We start from the raw sequence: 22,157 nt of genomic DNA on the forward strand, positions 1-22,157 counted from the left end.
CTACAATCCATAAATCATAGATTAGTAAAAATCATTCAGATGACTGTTACCACAAGAATACATTTATTCATTAGGAGCTATATACCCTAGATTCTCCAAGTTTTAGGAACTTTTGACCAGTATTGTTTCATTAATTTTGACTCTGTATCATACACTCACACCACCTGCCATTGGGTAATACTTTTTTTATGTGCCTCTTAAGGACTCATATTTCCAGACCTGAACTTCTGTGTTGCTTCTGTTGCTGGTACTAGCAAATATAAGGAGGCTTTTCAGAAAAAAAAAAGAAAGGGAATAAAAAGCAGAACACAAATTTCATGACAACAAATTGTAGAATTTCTCACCAGTAAGAGAACATTTATACCCTTCAAAATCAATCAGGCAGCAAGCATGTATTGAAAACCCAAAGAATGAACTGCATAAGGCTCTTAAATAACAATCTTCAGGACTATAAATGTCAGCCAAATATTTATTTTCTATGTCACTCAGAAGAGGAGTCATATAATGCCTTTTTGAACAGCTGATTAAAACACTTAAGACTGATTTACCTTTCATCTAAAGATAAAATAAATTGAATGGGAAATTATTGAAGAGTTCTCAAATTTAGATTATACAAATATCTAGTGTTCTTATTCTTACTCTCAGGATGCAAACAAATAAGAAATTATTGAAGTTTCTTTAGCTTGAAAATGTACAAGTACTAAGTAAATTATAAATCATTTTAAAATTTGAGAGTCATATATTTAGTGCTGATTATGTTGAATAGGGATGTGGGACAGGGACATTACAAATTTCATAAAAGTATCTGAAGATCCTGTGATTATGATTTTTACTTTAATAAAATTAAAAAATTTATTTATTTGGCTGCTTTGGGACTCAGCTGTGGCATGCAGATCTTTGATGCATCATGTGGGACCTTTTATTGCAGTGCATAGATTTTCTAGTTGCCTTGTGTGGGCTTAGTCACTCTGCGGCATGTGGGATTTTAGTTCCCTGACAAGGGATTGAACCTGCAACCCATGCATTGCAAGGTGGAAAATCCATAGCCTTGACTAGACAGACCTTTGCTGGTAAAGTAATGTTTCTGCTTTTTAACCAGCTGTCTAGGTTGGTCATAGCTTTGCCTGCAAGGAATAAGCGTCTTTTAATTTCATGGCTACAATCACCATCCGCAGTGATTTTGGAGCCCAAAAACAGTCGGACACTGTTTCCACTGTTTCCCCATCTATTTCCCATGAAGTGATGGGACCAGATGCCATGATCTTTGTTTTTTGAATGTTGAGCTTTAAGCCAACTTTTTCACTCTCCTCTTTCACTTTCATTAAGAGGCTCTTTAATTCTTCTTCACTTTCTGCCATAAGGGTGGTGTCATCTGCATATCTGAGGTTACTGATATTTCCCCCGGAAATTGTGATTCCAGCTTGTGCTTCATCCAGCCCAGGGTTTATCAAGATGTACTCTGCATATAAGTTAAATAGCAGGGTGACAACATACAGCCTTGACATATTCCTTTCCATTTGAAACCAGTCTGTTGTTCCATGACTAGTTCTAACTGTTGCTTCCTGATTGGCATACAGACTTCTCAAGAGGCAGGTCAGGTGGTCTGGTATTCTCATCTTTAAGAATTTTCCACAGTGTGTTGTGATCCACACAGTCAAAGGCTTTGCCGTAGTCAATAATGCAGAAGTAGATGTTTTTCTGGAACCCTCTTGCCTTTTCAATGATCCAACCCATGTTGGCCATTTGATCTCTGGTTCCTCTGTCTTTTCTAAATCCAGCTTGAACATCTGGAAGTTCATGGTTCATGTACTGTTGAAGCCTGGCTTGGAGAATTTTGAGCATTACTTTACTAGGATGAGAGATGAGTGCAATTGTGCCGTAGTTCGAGCATTCTTTGGCATTGCCTCTCTTTGGGATTGGAATGAAAATTGACTTTTTCCAGTCCTGTGGCCTCTGCTGAGTTTTCCATATTTGCTGGCATATTGAGGGCAGCACTATTACAGCATCATCTTTCAGGATTTGAAATAGCTCAACTGGAATTCCATCACCTCCACTAGCTTTGTTCATAGTGATGCTTCCTAAGGTTCACTTGACTTCGCATTCCAGGATATCTGGCTCTAGGTGAAGGATCACCCCATCATGATTATCTGGATCATGAAGATCTTGTTTTATATAGTTCTTCTGTGTATTCTTGCCAACTCTTCTGGTTCTGTTAGAGTCATACAATTTCTGTTCTTTATTGAGCCTATCTTTGCATGAAATATTCCCTTGGTATCTCTAATTTTCTTGAAGAGATCTCTAGTCTTTCCCATTCTATTGTTTTCCTTTATTTCTTTACATTGATCACTGAGGAAGGCTTTCTTATCTCTCCTTGCTATTCTTTTGGAACTCTGCATTCAAATGGATATATCTTTCCTTTTCCCCTTTGCCTTTCCCTTCTTTTCTATTCACAGCTATTTGTAAGGCCTCCTCAGACAACCGTTTTGCCTTTTTGCATTTCTTTTCCTTGGGGATGGTCTTTATCCCTGCTTCCTGTACAATGTCACGAACCTCCCTCCATAGTTCTTCAGACACTCTATCAGATCTAATCCCTTGAATCTGTCTCTTCCACTGTATAATTGGAAGGGATTTCATTTAGGTCATACCTGAATGGTCTAGTGGTTTTCCCTACTTTCTTCAATTTAAGTCTGAATTTGGCAATAAGGAGTTCATGATCTGAGCTATAGTCAGCTCCTGATCTTGTTTTTGCTGACTGTGTAGAACTTCTCCATCTTTGGCTACAAAGAATGTAATCAATCTGATTTCGGTGTTGACCATCTGGTGATGTCTATGTGTAGAGTCTTCTCTTGTGTTGTTGGAAGAGGGTGTTTGCTATGACCAGTGCATTCCTTTGGCAAAACCTTACCCTGCTTCATTCTGTACTCCAAGGACAAATTTGCCTATTATTCCAGGTGTTTCTTGACTTCCAACTTTTGCATCCCAGTCCCCTATAGTGAAAAAGACATCTTTTCTGGGTATTAGTTCTAGAAGGTCTTAAAGGTCTTCATAGAACCATTCAACTTCAGTTTCTTCAGCCTTACTGGTCAGGGCATAGAGTTGGATTACTGTGATATTGAATGGTTTGCCTTAGAAACCAACAGAGATCATTCTGTCATTTTTGAGACTGCATCCAAGTGCTGCATTTTGGACTCTTTTGTTGACCATGATGGTTACTCCATTTCTTCTAAGGTGTTCTTGCCCACAGTAGTAGATATAATGGTCATGTGAGTAAAATTCACCCATTCCAGTCCATTTTAGTTCATTGATTCCTAAAATGTCAACGTTCACTCTTGCCATCTCCTATTTGACCACTTCCAATTTGCCTTGAGTCATGTTCAGGTATTTGGTTAAACATTATTCTAGGTATGTCTGTGAGGGTTTCGGAATGAGATTAGCTTGAGTCAATAGACTGAGCAAAGCAGACTGTGTTCCTCAATGTGAATGGGTTTTGTCCAATTCCTCAGAGGCGTGAGTAGAACAAGAGGGAGGGTACTGGAGAATATTCTATTTTCAAGCTGAGACACTTGTTTTCTCCTGTACTTGAACTGGAAAACTTACACCATCAGCTCTTCTGATTCTCAGGGCTTCAGATTTGAATGGGGTTGTGGAAAAGATGGTTATTACCTGGCAGAAGTTAAGAGAGCTGAGACTCATTTCAGAAGTTGAAGCTGGCAAGTGCAGGGTTGGGAACTGTGATGGGAACCTGAAAAATGAGTATCATTGCCACTTTAAATAAAGAAGTTCCAAATGGCCTCGCATGACTTCATCTTACAGGTTCATTTCCACTTCATTCTGGAGTGGAAAGAAGTCAGGAAAAACAACCAAAATACTGGGAAATGGCAGAGGAAGGACCAGCAGTTACAGTCAGTACCTCATGACGTGCCATTTAAAGAGATGATGGAAGTCTCCATATCTCCACCCTGGTGCCACCCACTGAGACTTGCTCATCTACGAAGAGGCTATTTCACTTAGTGGATTTCTTTTCAATGCATCTCTGGAGTACTGCTGAGGTCAAACAAAGTAGTCCCTATACAGTCTTGACAACTCTCTTTCCTCTTTGCCCTAGGAGAGCATCACCTACCAAAATGTGCTCAGTGGAATTCAGAGTAAAGTGTGAAAGTCACTCAGTTGTGTCTCACTCTTTGTAACCCCATGGACTATACAGTCTATGGAATTCTCCAGGCCAGAATACTGGAGTGGGTAGCCTTTCCCTTCTCCAGGGGATCTTCCAAACCCAGGAATCAAACCCAGGTCTCCTGCGCTGCAGGCAGATTCTTTACCAGCTGAGCCACAAGAGATATTCTGTTGGGTAAAAAGGGGTTCTACTGACAGCCGGGTTTAGAAACAGTAGGTTAACAAAGATAAATGAGTTTCTTTATACCAGGTTTTCTCCTATCTTTCAATACATCTGTGCACATTGTGAATCTGCTGGAAATGGATATATCTGAAGCATCTTCCAAAAAGTTTTGACCCTTGTATTAGTCAGGATACTCTTAGTTTTTAAGCTACAGAGGTCCAGCTTCAATAGGCATAAGCCATACTGGGAACTCATTGGCCCATAGAACCAAGGTTGAATCACAGACATGGGTGAATCTGGAGGCCTCAAATGATGTCACCAGTGTCTCTCTCTTTCCATCCCTTGGCTCAGCTTTTCTCTGGGTTAGCTTTGTTCTCACAAAGTCTTTCTCTGTGCAGCTCCAGGTTTAGTTCAATTCAGTTCAGTCGCTCAGTTGTGTCCGACTCTTTGTGACCCCATGAATTGCAGCAAGCCAGGCCTCCCTGTCCATCATCGAGTTGGTGATGCCATCCAGCCATCTCATCCTCTGTCTTCCCTTTCTCCTCCTGCCCCAATCCCTCCCAGCATCAGAGTCTTTTCCAATGAGTCAACTCTTCACATGAGGTGGCCAAAGTACTGGAGTTTCAGCTTTAGCATCATTCCTTCCAAAAGAACACCCAGGGCTGATCTCCTTTAGAATGGACTGGTTGGATCTCCTTGCAGTCCAAGGGACTCTCAAGAGTCTTCTCCAACACCTAAAGTTACACATTCCACTTTGGAACAATTCGCCATAGAGAATAGAACTTAAGTGAATTATTTTTTAATTGAGAAGTATTTATACCATAAGCAATTAATTTATAATTATGAGATATAAAATATAATTTCTGAAGACCTTGTTTTTGCATAAAAATCTTCTCGATGACAGCCTATGGTATTGGTGCATGCTGATACTATGACAGTTCCTAATGGAAGCTGTCCCTCAGAGGAATGAATGTGCTTGAGAACTCAGCAATTGCTTACCAATTCCCTACCATTCTCACATTCCTAAAATAGTGCTTAATAATCTATGCAGTGTTTTCTTATTGCTTCCAACATCATTTGGAAACACCTTGGTTTAAAGAAGTAGGTTATCAACACATTACAGTAATCATTTGTTGTTGTTGTGTGTGTGTTCAGTCGAGCCCAATTCTTTGTGATCCCATGGACTGTAGCCTGCCAGGGGCCTCTGATGGGATTTTTTCAGGCAAGAATACTGGAGTGAGCTGCCATTCTCTCCTCCAGGGGATCTTCCTGACCCAGGGATCAAACCTGTGTCTCCCTCATCTCCTGCATTGCAGGTGAAATCTTAACCAGTGAGCTATCAGGGAGGCAACAATTTAATAACTACATACTACAGTATTTAAAGTGGAACCTTGAAAATATCTTAAGCTATTATTCTTATATTACTCTATAATCTCCAACCATGAACCTTTTTTAATTGCATTGTTAAAAAAAGAAAAGTACAGAAGATATGCCCATTTGAAAACTTTCATTAGTTGACAAATTTGCTGTAAGTTTATGACTAGACTTGCAGATATATTCAACTGTGAATCACAGGATTCTTCATTAGTGTCTCAAATTGGCTCTAAATCATAAACATCATATCTCGACACTGGTAGGAATTGCTGAATAGCCAATATGAAAGAAGCTTCTCTTTAATTGGTCAACTAGTAATCATTTTAATTTTGAAGTGCATAATGGTAATGACTATTTTTACATATGGGATATTTTGAGGGATTTTGATATTTCTAACCTAAGGAAATTATTCCAGCAAGTTAGAAACTGAATTCCTTGGAGATGCTCATTACTTTTCCTATATATTTACTGTGTCTTTACAGTTAGGTAGGAAGAGAACTACAATGAAGGCAAACCACCTGGAATTTTTATAGCTGGAATCACGAACACTGTTCAATCTATTCCACGACACTGTTCAACGTTCTCTGATGACAATATCTTGAGAAATTTGAAGACTCTTTAACAGTTTCTGAATCATCAAAGGAGATCTTAGTATGCCTAACAAAAACCTAACAACTAAATATTATTTATTATATTGCTTGAAAGCTAGTTATCCATATTAGCATCATATGTGTAACTTCTTTGAACTGTTTAATGAAACAGATCACTCTGAAACATAATACAGTTTACAACACAATTGTCTGTCTTAAAGCTTTTGAATAAAAGGTTTATGTGTTCTTCTATATCAAAATATCTTTTTGGGAACATCTAATTTGTTTTTCAGTCATGAAGTTGTGTCTGACTCTTTATGACCCCACGGATGGCAGCGCACCAGGCTTCCCTGTCCTTCACTATCTCCTGGAGCTTGCTCAAACTCATGCCCATTGAGTTGGTGGTGCCATCCAACTATCTTATCTTCTGTTGTCCCCTTCTCCTCCTGCCCTCAATCTTTCCCAGCATCAGGGTCTTTTCTAATGAGTCAGTTCTTCAAATCAGGTGGCTAAAGTTCTGGAGCTTCAGCTTCAGCATCAGTCCTTCCAGTGAATATTCAGGACTGATCTTCTTTAGGATTGACTGCTTTGATCTCCTTGCTGTCCAAAAGACTCTAAAGAGTCTTCTCCAGCACCACAGTTTGAAAGTATCAATTCTTCAGTGCTCAGCCTTCTTTAGGGTCCAACTCTTACATCCGTACATGACTCCTGGGAAAAACTGCTAATTGATAAATAGTTATTAATTGATAAATGCTCTATTCATAAATGTCATTTAATCCTCACAATGACTTAATGAAAAAGGTAAGTTTTTTTTAAACCTAACTTTGCAGAGGAGGAAACTGAGGCATGTGGAAGTTAGTTAAGTGCCTAATGTTACACACTCGCCAATGGCAGAGTAAGACTAGGGAATTCAACTCCAGAATTAGTGACAGTAACCACGGTTAATATAATGGTTGATTGCTTTACCTATGAGCAGATTACTTGACAACATGACCCAGGGCACAACTACAATGGGAACATCGAGATTTGTCTCCCATGTAGCAGAATCCTAGGCTGAGTGCACCCGCACACGTGGCAAGGCCTGCCTGTGGGTTCAGCACATTATGGTTACTGCATGGCTTTTGTTTTCTTGACTTCGGGTAAGAAGACAAAGCTCCCATAAATAAGAGACCAAGTAAATAAAAATCTCATATTTGTACTGTTACACTAATAAGCTTAATAACAATAATCCACAAACATCTGCAATCATAAAATAAAAACTTCATTACCATTTCAATGCAGTCACTACAAATCCTCAGGTTAGCCAGTACACCAGCTGTGTCCTGGTGCTTCACAACACAAAACAGCAATTCATTCCAAATTACCGCTCTCTGTTAGTGACTCTTGCTCTCTGGCTCCTGTCCCAAACACTCCTGCTGTTCAGGTCTATTGTTTCTTCTCACTAGAAGCCTTTTTATTTCCTGGGAAAGCTTGAAGGATTGTCTTCAAGAAAAACTAGGCCAGTCTTCTAACTTCTGATTTCCTACTATAGGTCCTTCCAATATTCTGGGCATACTTAACCTTTCTTCCCCTCTGTCTAGTTGCCTCTAACATACATTTCTAGGAATGTGAATAGAATACATTACCCAAAGAATGAAACTGAAGGAGTTAAGAAAGCTTTTGCTCTTTTGTGGCTTTGTAAAATGAACTAGTCAAAGATTCAGATAATGAGCTTTAGTCTCTATCAGAGCTTTAGAGTTGAGAAAACTCTCTCTCCATAATTCCTGCCATGGGCCTCTAAGTCATCAAATTCCATATAAAATTACAGAGGACTTCCCTTTGAGAGTTTATGGCCTTTGAACAGCAGGTTAAAACCAGATTGGGGAAAATGAAGGACTGTCTTTGAACCACATGTAACACATATACCAGCTTATAGAAATTTTAGACTACTTATGAGATCATACTTACTAGGCAGTTTATTTTTATGCTGCAAAATACTTATCTATTCTCTTTTATCTGCAGCTTAAATGTTTTTGCAATCCTCAATACAATTGAAGAGAGGGAATGAGAAGATATCTGATTTTAGCCTTACTGGTGATATATAAGATTTCAGGAAAACACCATCTTTTGCACTAACTCTTTCAGTGTATGAACATAACTAAGAGATTTGTTTCTGTTAGGATATGGAAATCCAAGTCTACTAACTATCAAAAATAGTGGTCATTTATGATTTCCAGTCAAACATTAGAAAGCACTGGAGAATACTTTTTTTTTTTTTGGTACTATCTTTTGTTTTGTTGTCGTAACCTAGTATCTTGTATAGATGATTTCATATTGTTTTTCTGGGGACCTGGGGATCTGTTTATAAAGCCTCTTTAGATCATCATCGGGGAGCTTTTTATGGGACAGTAGATATCCTACTGGAGTGTGAGCTGGCTTTGGAGACCATCTTCCCCTTGGAGTATGGTAACTGATTAAAAATGAGATTAGTCTAAAGCTTGTACCACAGATATTTCACCTCTCTGGTGATGTGCCTATTTTGACCCCGTTAGTAAAAGAGAGCCGCTCTGCCTGCTGAAACACAGTAGAACTCTGCTGAGAAGAAATGTGGCAGCCATTCATAAAACCATACATCTTTTCAGCCTGTTATACAAATGAAATGTCTGTACATGGTAAATTAACAAGGGCAGAGGTAAGAGAGCAGAAGAGATTGTCTACAGGGTTCCATTGTACATTATAGGGACAGATATTGGAGAAAAATTGGTTATAGACATGGTAATGGACTCATTTTCATGTGAGCTCATAAATCTTCTCTAGGGCTGCCTTTAAATCTTGACCACAAATTTGCCACGAAGTAGTGGCAATGTGATATGAAGAATGTAGTAAATGGGATGCTCTGAAAAGTTGATTCATTTTGAACACCAAGCTAAAGGTAAGCTAACCTATTTCTTATTACTTCTATGTAATCTCTCTGGTAGCTAGCACATGGTACTTGACATATTTGTCAAAATAGAGAAATAAAGCAACATCTGTTTAACAGAGTTCACTGGCAGATCCATAAGTTGTGAGCAATTGATTTCTAAAAATAGATTGAGGACAAATGTAGGCATTCTTTGGCCTGGTTAGAGTCATCACAGAATGCCTATATGATCTACTCCTGGCACCTGAATACCTATTTTTAGGAGGCGTCAAGGACTGAGTTGTAGTTACTGTGTAGACATCTATGAAGTCCCCCCTAATTCTTAGATGATGGATTTCAATTCTGAACTCTCAGAAATAAGATTCAACTTCGAGGACTGAAAACACTTATTAAGCACTACCTTGAACATTGTTTCACCATTGCAAGATATTGTATTATAACATACCATTGCAAATTTCTGTGATTATGGTTTTGAGTCTGTCTGCCTGCTGATAAGAGGCTTTTGGAAGCTTGCTGATGGGGGAGAAGGACTGAGGGGCAAACTGCCTCTTTTGATGGGTGGGGCCCTGCTCAGTAAATCTTTAATCCAATTTTCTGTTGATGGATGGACTTGTGTTCCCTCCCTGCTATTCACCTAGGGCCAAACTACAGGCTTCTTTGTTAGCTCAGATTGGTAAAGTGTCTCCAAACAATGTGGGAGACCTGGGTTCAATTCCTAGGTTGGGAAGATCCCCTGGAGAAGGAAATGGCAACCCACTCCAGTATTCTTGCAGTCCATGGCATTGCAAAGAGCCGGACACGACTGAGCAACTTCACTCACTTCACTTAAACTATAGGTGGAGGTAATGAAGATCTAATCACATGGACCACAGCCTTGCCTAAGTCAATGAAACTGTGAGCCATGCTGTGTAGGGCCACCCAAGATGGACGGGTCATGGTGGAGAGTTCTGAAAAAATGTGGTCCACTGGAGAAGGGAATGGCAAACCACTTCAGTGTTCTTGCCTTGAGAACCCCATGAACAGTACGAAAAGGCAAACAGAGAGGACACTGAAAATTGAACTCCCCAGGTCAGTAGGTGCACAATATGCTACTGGAGAAGAGTGGAGAAATAACTCCAAAAAGAATGAAGAGATGGAGCCAAAGAAAAACAACACCCAGTTGTTGATATGATTGGTGATGGAAGCAAGGTCCGATGCTGTAAAGAGCAATATTGCATAGGAACCTGGAATGTTAGGTCCATGAATCAAGGCAAATTGGAAGTGGTCAAACAGGAGATGGCAAGAGTGAATGTTGACATTTTAGGAATCAATGAACTAAAATGGACTGGAATGGGTGAATTTTACTCACATGACCATTATATCTACTACTGTGGGCAAGAACACCTTAGAAGAAATGGAGTAGCCATCATAGTCAAAAAAAGAGTCCGAAATGCAGTACTTGGATGCAGTCTCAAAATGACAGAATGATCTCTGTTAGTTTCAAGGCAAACCATTCAATATCACAGTAATCCAACTTTATGCCCTGACCAGTAAGGCTGAAGAAGCTGAAGTTGAATGGTTCTATGAATACCTACAAGACCTTCTAGAACTAACACCCAATAAAGATATCCTTTTCATTATAGGGGACTGGAATGCAAAAGTAGGGAGTCAAGAAACACCTGGAGTAACAGGCAAATTTGGCCTTGGAATGAAGAATGAAGCAGGGCAAAGTCTAAGAGAGTTTTGCCAAAGGAGCACACTGGTCATAGCAAATACTCTCTTCCAACAACACAAGAGAAGACTCTATACATGGACATCACCAGATGGTCTACACCAAAATCAGATTGATTATATTCTTTGCAGACAAAAACGCAGAAGATCTATACCGCAAAACAACACCAGGATCTGACTGTGGTAAAGACCGTGAGCTCCTTATTGCCAAATTCAGATTTAAATTGAAGAGTAGGGAAAACCACTAGACCATTCAGTTCAGTTCAGTTCAGTTCAGTCGCTCAGTCGTGTCCAACTCTTTGCGACCCCATGAATCGCAGAACGCCAGGCCTCCCTGTCCATCACCATCTCCCGCAGTTCACTTAGACTCACATCCATCAAGTCCGTGATGCCATCCAGCTATCTCATCCTCTGTCGTCCCCTTCTCCTCCTGCCCCCAATCCCTCCCAGCATCAGAGTCTTTTCCAATGAGTCAACTCTTCGCATGGGGTGGCCAAAGTACTGGAGTTTCAGCTTTAGCATCATTCCTTCCAAAGAAATCCCAGGGTTGATCTCCTTCAGAATGGACTGGTTGGATCTCCTTGCAGTCCAAGGGACTCTCAAGAGTCTTCTCCAACACCACAGTTCAAAAGCATCAATTCTTCAGCACTCAGCCTTCTTCACAGCCCAACTCTCCCATCCATACATGACCACAGGAAAAACCATAGCCTTGACTAGACGGACCTTAGTTGGCAAAGTAATGCCTCTGCTTTTGAATATACTATCTAGGTTGGTCATAACTTTTCTTCCAAGGAGTAAGCATCTTTTAATTTCATGGCTGCAATCACCATTTGCAGTGATTCTGGAGCCCCCCAAAATAAAAGTCTGACACTGTTTCTACTGTTTCCCCATCTATTTCCCATGACGTGATGGGACCAGATGTCATGATCTTCGTTTTCTGAATGTTGAGCTTTAAGCCAACTTTTTCGCTCTCCTCTTTCACTTTCATCAAGAGGCTTTTTAGTTCCTCTTCACTTTCTGCCATAAGGGTGGTGTCATCTGCACCATTCAGGTATGACCTAAATCAAATCCCTTCCAATTATACAGTGGAAGTGAGAAATAGATTTAAGGGACTAGATCTGATAGACAGAGTGTCTGATGAACTATAGATGGAGGTTCATGACATTGTACAGGAGACAGGGATCAAGACCATCCCCAAGGAAAAGAAATACAAAAAAACCAAAATGGTTATCTGAGGAAACCTTACAAAGAACTGTGAATAGAAAAGAAGTGAAAGGCAAAGGAGAAAAGGAAAGATATATCCATTTGAATGCAGTTTCAAAGAATAGCAAGGAGAGAAAAGAAAGCCTTCCTCAGCGATCAATGCAGAGAAATAGAGGAAAACAATAGAATGGGAAAGACTTAGAGATCTCTTCAAGAAAACTAGGGATACTAAGGAAACATTTCATTTGAACATGGGCTCAGTAAAGGACAGCAATTGTATGGACCTAAGAGAAGCAGAAGATATTAAGAAGAGGTGGCAAGAATACACAGAAGAACTATACAAAAAAGATATTCATGACCCAGATAATCATGATGGGGTGATCACTCGCCTAGAGCCAGACATCCTGGAATGTGAAGTCAAGTGGGCCTTAGGAAGTATCACTACGAACAAAGCTAATGGAGGTGATGGAATTTCAGTTGACCTATTTCAGTCCTCAAAGATGATGCTGTGAAAGTGCTGCACTCAATATACCAGCAAATTTGGAAAACTCAGCAGTGGCCACAGGACTGGACAAGGTCAGTTTTCATTCCAATCCCCAAAGAAAGGCAATGCCAAAGAATGCTCAAACTACTGCACAATTACCCTCATCTCACACACTAGTAAAGTAATGCTCAAAATTCTCCAAGCCAGGCTTCAACAATATGTGACGCATGAACTTCCAGATGTTCAAGCTGGATTTAGAAAAAGCAGAGGAACCAGAGATCAAATGGCAAAGAGTCATTGGATCATCAGAAAAGCAAGAGAGTTCCAGTAAAACATCTACTTCTGCCTTTCACTGTGTGGATCACCACAAACAGAAAGAGATGGGAATACCAGACCACCTGACCTGCCTCTTGAGGATATCTGTATGCCGGTCAGGAAGCAACAGTTAGAACTGGACATGGAACAGCAGACTGGTTCCAAATAGGGAAAAGAGTATGTCAAGGCTGTGTATTGTTACTCTGCTTATTTAAATTATACGCAGAGTACATCATGAGAAACGCTGGGCTGGATGAAGCACAAGTTGGAATCACGACTTCCAGGAGAAATATCAATAACCTCAGATATGCAGATGACACCACTCTATGGCAGAAAGTGAAGAACTAAAGAGCCTTTTGATGAAAGTGAAAGAGGAGAGTGAAAAAGTTGGCTTAAATCTCAACATTCAGAAAACAAAGATCATGGCATCTAGTCCCATCACTTCATGGCAAATAGATGGGGAAACAGTGTCAGACTTTATTTTTTTGGGCTCCAAAATCACTGCAGATGGTGACTGCAGCCATGAAATTAAAAGACGCTTACTCCTTGAAAGAAAAGTTATGACCAACCTAGACTGCATATTAAAAAGCAGAGGCATTATTTTGCCAATCAAGGTCTGTCTAGACAAGGCTATGGTTTTTCCTGTGGTCATTTATGGATGTGAGAGTTGGACTATAAAGAAAGCTGAGCACTGAAGAACTGATGTTTTTGAACTGTAGTGTTGGAGAGGACTCTTGAGAGTCCCTTGGACTGCAAGGAGATCCAACCAGTCCATCCTAAAGGAAATCAGTCCTGAATATTCATTGGAAGGACTGATGTTGAAGCTGTAACTCCAATACTTTGGCCACCTGATGTGAAGAGCTGACTCATTTGAAGAGACCTTGATGCTGGGAAGGATTGAAGGCAGGAGGAGAAGAGGACAACAGAAGATGAGATGGTTGGATGGCATCACCGACTCAATGGACATGAGTTTGAGTAAACTCCGTGAGTTGGTGATGGACAGGGAGGCCTGGCATGCTACAGTTCATGGCATTAAAAAGAGTCGGACAGGACTGAGTGATTGATCTGAACTGATTGAAAATTTAGTAGACTCACATGCATGGTTTGTATAGGCTGGGTTCAAAGTACACTATTCTGCAAAGGGACTTGGAAAGTTAACTGATTTGAATACCACCGGTCAGGTGGCAGGACAGGTACCCATGTCAGTATATGACAGGAGAAGTCAGATTCCGGGAGGCAAGACAACTTTGAATAGCGATTCTGTCACTTATTTGATGGTTCCCCCTTGTTACAGGGTGTGACATTCAGCGCCTTTTGTAGACACAGAATAGAAAGAGTGGATAGATGGATAACTTTTCTGGAATATTTAGAATACTGAATTAAAAGCTGGAAGACCCTTAACGGAGACAGAACCCTCAAACAAACTCTTCTCCAGGAAATATACTATGTGCTAAGTCGCTTCAGTCATGTCCGACTCTTTGCAACCCCATGGACTGTAGCCTGCCAGGCTCCTCTGTTCATGGGATTCTCCAGGCAAGAATACTGGAGTGGGTTGCCATGCCACCATGCCATGCCACCATGGAGGGGATCTTCCTGACCCAGGGATCTAACCTGTGTCTCTTACATCTGCTGCATTGGAAGGTGGGTTCTTTACAACTAGTGCCACCTGAGAAGCTCAGATATACTATAAATACACACACACACACACACATGCACACACCATGTGCAATATTTTTTGTTTAGAAAATATCCATATATTTGAGGTAAATTAAATATCTTCATGCAGTTGACAATCACCTAAGAATAATACATAATAAACCTAGCAAATAAAATCCATATTAATCAGAATATATGGTTTAGTTTAGAGGACAGGATACTGTTAAACACCAAAGTGAGACAACAGAATTCTTTATGAAGAAAGTCTTGATTCAAGTAAGCAAATAATGTTGATGCTTTATCCAAGATAGAATTAGGTTCAAATTTCTTGTTTTTGTGATGATCTCTAACAAGTCTTTCTATAATTTGGTATTTTCTTCATCCTTTTCTCTCTTCACATGTTATCTTGACTTACATCCTGATATTGGTGATAAATACACTTTGAATGCTTGCATTCTGTCTTCTTGATCAGCAGATTTCTTTAATATAATCTCATTTTCCAAAGGCCAGGTAAGTTGTCCTATCATTAAAATGTCTTTTGATTTCTAAAGATAATTCATCCTAATTTGAAAATCCTTCTCAACTGCTCAGAAACTCAAGGGTAGACTAAATTGGCAGTAACTGAAGAAAAAAAATGTGTGAATATTAAACTCAGCTAAAGACAATCTGGGATTTAGGGGTGAAGGCAGAACTGGAAGTGGGGGCAGAGGAAGGGGATAATTAAAACCACTTTGATTAAATTCAGCATATTGAAATATTTCAGCAAAATAAGAATGATCATTCATGCCCCGAGGGAAAATTGCCATTCCATTCTGGATGGAATTCCTATTTTTGAGAACTGCAAATTTGCTAAAGTAGTAGATTCATCCAAAATTAGCTTGTAAAATGCTTGCAATAAGCAACAACTCCAAATCATGGTTGAATGGCGTTTTGTTCAGATATTTCATGATGAAATATCTCATGTAGGTTTAAGCACAATTATGAAAATGTCTTCTATTTCTTCAGGGTTTTATTACCACATTTTGTAAATTAATATCATATACTGTGCTAATATTAGCCAAAAATAAAATACCTCTAGGCCTGGCAAGGATATGCAGCTTCTTTACTTGAGAACCAAGGGAGGCTGTCCCTAAAAGTGTGTAAGATTTTTCATTCAGTGAAACTTTGTTAACGTCATGGTTGGTCACCAGGCTCATAACTTATCTCAGCAAGTCAAATGAGAACTATTTATTAAATGATGGTAGTGTGCAAAATCCTGTATGATAATGATTGAATGACACAATATTAGTTTAATAAAAAAGAAAAGAAAAAAAATTGTAGTACAGGGTGACATGTAATAAGCGGTCAGTAGTGATTAATTCCTTTCCTTATTTTTAATGCGGAAGGGAGGTTAGGATAAAGAGAAGTAGGAAGAAGTTAAGTGGCATTCAAGGAAAGGCCCCATGGTTTGAGGTGTTCTCAGGGTCAAGGAAGGGGTTACACTGATTTGCACTCTTCCTTTCAGATCTATGGGTAAATCAAGGTGCAGGTCCACACTATAGCCAGTTTGCCTTAGCGGTATAGTGAAAGCAAAGATTGACCTTTCTCATGGGAGCTGAGTCCACAGTCTTGTCCTCTCTAGACATTATTCCAGTAAAATATAAGAGTAATATCGAAGAGTGGTGGGTTTAGAAATTATGTTTAACTTTAACCCTTTGACGGAGACATCAGTGTAATCCTCTCTTTCTTAAGAACTATACCTAAGTGACCCACTGTTCTTTCATTTGGAAGAATCTGTTGGAAAATTATTAAGGTTATTTTGACATTTATATAGTTCAAGGTAAATCCCCAGTAGGGTTATAAACCACAGGTATTTTTCAAACCTACATAGCCCCCTGATCTTTAAATAGTCCCAAGGCGCCCTAGGCCACCTTGAAGTTAGAATCCAACCCGAGCATCTGAGAAGTTCTCGATCTTTTCCTGCCTTGCTAAGTCGCTTCAGCAGTGTCCAACTCTGTGCGACCCCATCCAAAAGCAGGGAGTCAGGTCCTCTGGTCTCTAGTGGGATTGAATCTACTGAGCGAAGGGGCTTTGTAAACAATGGAATTAGTGCCCCAACAATAAAAACTTTTGATTTATTTCTCCTCTATAGATATGGTGAATTTGGTACTGTGATGGATCACGAAGAGAGAGCCTTTTCTCTTTCTCCTTGAATTGAGTTCATCTTGATATATTTTGGTGACACAATGTGGTGGAAGTCATGCTGTGTAATGATGCCTCTTGGAACTCTGTAGGAAGCCCAAGAAACATGAAGAGATCTTGTGGAGGAGAACCCAGGTGCTCAGTCACAGACCCCAGCTGAGCTTCCAGCGGCGTGTGAGGGAGCCATCTTGGATTCCCGCCCAGGCCAGTCCCTGGAGTGCAGCCCCAGCTGACAGCATGTGCAGTGGAGGAACCGCTTAGCTGAGGCAATCAACTCACAGTATCTTTAGGGAAAAAATGATGACTGTGGTTGTTCTAAACACTGAGTTTGGAGTGCTCTGCTATGTATCAAAACCCATACAGACATGAATACTCTACAAGTTTGCTTTGCGTCCAATGGCATTGATTTGTAAGATGGCTGGCAGTGGAATAGCTATGTTTTTGAAATATTTTTTCTCAAATGTAATTGCTGAGAGTGGATAAAAATCAAAGTTGGGGCCATGATGGGAAGAGCTCCATGCATACTTAAATCACTGGAAAGGGGTGAATACGAATGCTTTGCAGACAGTGAGTACTGCTGGGGAAGAGGTGTCTGTGTGGGGGAGGGCTGCGGCAGTATTATGTGGTCACTGTTATGGCTAGTATGCTCTGGGCGAAGTTCCTGGACTTCAAGCTTCTGCCCAGATTTTTTTGAGTTGCCTGAGTAGATCTTCATTCTTTTATTATTTTCATATTGAATTAGAAGCTCTTTTACATAAATGTAATTTTCTTCAGCATCTGTTGATTTTTTTGGACCGTGAAATTTAGCAGGATATTAAAAGCATGAAGACTTACATGGCATAATGCTGAGTTATGCAAGTTTGAAATAAAACTTTATCTAATTCTATCACAGAAGTCTGTGTTTTAGAAGCATAAGGCCTGCCAAACTCACATATCTTACATTTACATTTGTGAATGCCACCTCATTCTCCTCCCAAGATGCTTCTTTGGGCACCAGTGTGGTGGGCCAGCAGAAAATGCATTTGCCAAGAGCCTGGGTCAGGTGCCAGCCTCTTTTGGGCTCCTCTGATAGCCATGTCCCTTCTGGAGAGGACAGGTTGCCAAGGAAGTAGCAGAAGTCAGAACTGAGTCAAGGTCAGGAGACAATGGACATGGAATCAACTCTAGTGGAAACGGGCAGAGTTTACCATGGGATGCAGACATTAGGTACAAGGCCAAGAATTTGACCAGAACTATTCAGGCTGGTATTGATTTTTAGGTCCCTGAGTTTCCTATTTATTCTATGATGAAGCAGTTAAATTCTGGGAGAAGAAATGGGCTAGAAAGTGTATGAGGTTATTTTTGTGCCTACTTAGAAGTAAAAAGCCAGATCTCAATTAAGAGTGCTTGGCTTTTGAGCATTGAGCCAAGAGGACTGATGCTAAAGTACTGGGTGGATAAAACAGGTAATAAAGGGAGGTGTGATGTGTTAGACCAAAGAAAGTAGGTGGAAACCAAGAATGCAACCAGTCATGAAGGGATGGCAATAGAGAGACAGAGAGTTCAGGTTTGGGAAGCAGAACTTAGAAAGATTCCTGGATGCAAATTGGTACAAATCCTGGAAGATTTTAAAGTATTATCTATAGTCAAATCATGCGGGAAAGCAGGGAGCAACAATAAGCATCAGAAAGATCATTGGATTGAGAATCAAAAAGGCTGTAATATAAACCTAGTATCAGTTCAGTTCAGTCGCTCAGTCGTGTCTGACTCTTTGCAACCCCATGAATTGCAGCACGCCAGGCCTCCCTGTTCATCACCAACTCCTGGAGTTCACTCAAACTCACGTCCATCAAGTCGGTGATGCCATCCAGCCATCTCATCCTCTGTCGTCCCCGTCTCCTCCTGTTCGTGATCCCTCTCAGCATCAGAGTCTTTTCCAATGAGTCAACTCTTCGCATGAGGTGACCAAAGTACTGAGTTTCGGCTTTATCATCATTCCTTCCAAAGAACACCCAGGGCTGATCTCCTTTAGAATGGACTGGTTGGATCTCCTTGCAGTCCAAGGGACTCTCAAGAGTCTTCTCCAACACCACAGTTCAAAAGCATCAATTCTTTGGTGCTCAGATTTCTTCACAGTCCAACTCTCCCATCCATACATGACCACAGGAAAAACCATAGCCTTGACTAGATGGACCTTAGTCGGCAAAGTAATGTCTCTGCTTTTCAATATGCTATCTAGGTTGGTCATAACTTTTCTTCCAGGGAGTAAGCTTCTTTTAATTTCATGGCTGCAGTCACCATCTGCAGTGATTTTGGAGCCCCCCCAAAATAAAGTCTGACACTGTTTCCACTGTCTCCCCATCTATTTCCCATGAGGTGATGGGACCAGATGCCATGATCTTTGTTTTCTGAATGTTGAGCTTTAGGCCACCTTTTTCACTCTCCTCTTTCACTTTCATCAAGAGGCTTTTAGTTCCTCTTCACTTTCTGCCATAAGGGTGGTGTCATCTGCATATCTGAGGTTATTGATATTTCTCCCGGCAATCTTGATTCCACCTTGTGCTTCTTCCAGCCCAGCATTTCTCATGATGTACTCTGCATAGAAGTTAAATAAGCAGGGTGACAATATACAGGCTTGATGTACTCCTTTTCTTATTTGGAACCAGCCTAGAAGCTAACTAACTTACTTAATGTTAATTACTTTATGTTAGTTACTTAATGACTTAGGTCATTTTGTGCCAAGAAATTAATGGCAGAATGAAAGGATTGGTACAACCAAGTAGTTGCATAACAACTGACTTTGAGTATCCATTTACTATTAGAATCTGTGGTGTGCTCCACAAGGATGAGCTTCTGGGATGAATAGGCTATAGATCACATATTCAGATTCTAAACAGAGTCCCATCTTTGCTGTCACTGAAATCTTCCTATATCTAAAACCCCATTTAGCTATGACTCTACATGCTTCCCTGGTAGCTCAGATGGAAAAGAATCTGCTTGCAATACAGGAGACCCAGGTTCAATCTCAGGTTGGAAAGATCCCCTGGAGAAGGAAATGGCAACCCACTCCAGTATTCTTGCCTTGAAAATTCCACAGACAGAGGAGCCCGGCAGGCTACAGTTCATGGAATCGCAACCACTGATAATATCTACATGCCTATTTATTTATTCATTTTTAGTCTTGAACTTAGAAGTCAGAGTTTATTTTTATGATTGATTTGACTGTCAACCTTCAGTCTATAGGAAACAGTCTAATGTTATTGGTATTAGAAATGTGGAAACAACTCTTGTCCTCACTCAAGACCAGGATTCTTAAGTGTGGGTTAGAATCTGGGCATAGAGTCCTTGAACCATCCTTTATGAACCAAAATGAGGGAGGGCTGCCATGAGTGTGGGTCAGAGGGGTGGGTTCTACCAAGACTCGGAGATCAGAGTATATGAACCTCAACTCTGTGTCTGGCAGTCAGCATGCAGGGGCTTGTTTGAGGGTAAAGGATTGTGGATCTTTAGCTAAAAGACACATGTTATCTGTACGACAGAGGTCCTGATCCATCAGAGTTCTTTAGTAGTTCCCTTGAGACAGACAGGGAACGCAGAGGGCAACTGTTTTACATGGACTAAGAAATATATTGTCCTATGTACTGGTCTCCATTTGTCTTCCAAGAGGCAAAAACGTATTCTACTTTTCTCTCCCAGATTCTGCATAAGAGTGTTCTGAGATGTGTTTTAAAATGAAATAGTCTTCTCAGTTTCCTCTTCTCATTCATGGAGAAGATGGAGCAACAGGCCCTGGGCACAGACTGAACTTTGACTTTATAGTTAACAAATATACCATCAGTTTTACCAATATATACTTCTAGGTAAATTACTAAGGATCATTCTAATTATGGTCAGCAACATGACTGCAAATCCAAACTAAAGGTGCTTACTCCACACCAGGCACTATACCAAGTACCAGCGTAGTGTAACTCACTGAATGCACCCAAGAATGTGATACCATTGGTATTATAGTCCCTATTCTCATATATGAAGATTTGGTGGATGGGAAAATGCAAATTGTTTAACAACTAGTCCCACCAGATCAGTGACAGATCTTAAGTGGTGCACAGATATCCTAGTATTAACAGGTTGAAAAGTAGCCCTCTCTTCTTCTTGGCTTTCTTCCCAGTTAAGATAAGATTCTTTTTTTGAGTCTCAGTTTAACTGTTACTTCTTCAAAAAGGGCCGTCCACTGAGGGCCTGGCTAGTGTTCCCTCTGAATGTCCTCATAATCCTGTCCCTGTGAGTGAAGCCCATCATATCCCTAAGAGCTTAGGGCCTGTCACTCTCATCAGAACAATATCCTTTTAATTATGTTCCTCATCCTACCCCTCCTTTGATGAATGGATGTATTCTTTGGGGAGGGGTCTATCAGTTTTTACCAAGATTAGTTAAATTTTGTATTTTCATGTGATTATAACCATATACACATACATATGCAGATGTGTATATATATATTTCCAATTATGTTGACACCAAATAATGGCTGAGTTGTCATGAGTTAATGACAGTAGAAGAGAGGTGATCACAACATGTAAATCCCAATATTTGTGCCAAGTAATGATCAAATAGCTTCACATTTACGCCACCTAAAGATTCATAGATGTTCATGCAAAGAACATGTGTGGGAAAGAGCAGTTTTTTTATGGTACTGGAGCACACTTGAGTCACTACTGGTTTCGAAAGAGTGGCTCTTAGGATACTCAGTGATGCTAATTTGAATTTTACTGGTGTTGAAATTCTGCCTCCATTAATGTTGTAATGTTGATGTATTTTTGTAAATGCATGAGCCGGGAGCAAAATGTATTCATATCTGGTTTTATATTTATATATTTTTATATAACATTGTAGTCTAATTAATTTAAATCAACACTAGGTGTCTGGGAGGATTTGTTTTGGCCCATAAAAAGGAGATCTTTGTGTTTTCCAAATTTGAAAAACATTGGATAAGACAGTAATTTCCGTGAAGTCAGGACTTCTGTTTTCTCTTGTTCACAGCTTTATTTCTACATCTAGTAGTCTGTGTAGTCTGTGCCCACTGCTAAAGACATGTGTGCATACATGCTTCAGTCATGTCTGATGCTATGCAACTCTATGGACTGTAGCTGGCCAGGCTCCTCTGTCCCTGGGATTCTCCAGGCAAGAATACTGGAGTGGGTTGCCATGCCTTCCTCCAAGGGACTTCTCCAACCCAGGGATTGAACCTGAGTCTCTTTGGGCTCTACCCTGGCAGGCAGGTTCTTTACCGCTAGTGCCACCTGGGACTCCTACTAAAAACACAGTATGTTCTTAATAAGTACTTGATGAATGAATAGAGGCTAGATCTTTCATCTTACTGATGAATTCTTTCTTTTCCTCATCTGTCCTCTTGTGTGAGGTCCATTCTCTGGG

The 22,157-nt window shown here is 40.2% G+C and overlaps 1 long non-coding RNA gene across 2 annotated transcripts in view; it reads left to right on the forward strand.

Moving 5' to 3' along the window:
• LOC121819088 (uncharacterized) overlaps nucleotides 1–17,634 on the forward strand; it is a 37,533-nt gene extending 19,899 nt beyond the window's left edge. For both annotated transcript variants that reach the window (XR_006059271.1, XR_006059272.1), the window contains 2 exons: nucleotides 9,097–9,211; nucleotides 16,699–17,634. This is a non-coding gene — a long non-coding RNA (uncharacterized LOC121819088). The remainder of the gene's footprint in view (nucleotides 1–9,096; nucleotides 9,212–16,698) is intronic.
• The last annotated feature ends 4,523 nt before the right edge of the window (nucleotides 17,635–22,157 follow it).

This window comes from Ovis aries, chromosome 3 (genome assembly GCF_016772045.2).
Source record: "Ovis aries strain OAR_USU_Benz2616 breed Rambouillet chromosome 3, ARS-UI_Ramb_v3.0, whole genome shotgun sequence".
In the NCBI taxonomy this organism is placed as follows: domain Eukaryota; kingdom Metazoa; phylum Chordata; class Mammalia; order Artiodactyla; family Bovidae; genus Ovis; species Ovis aries.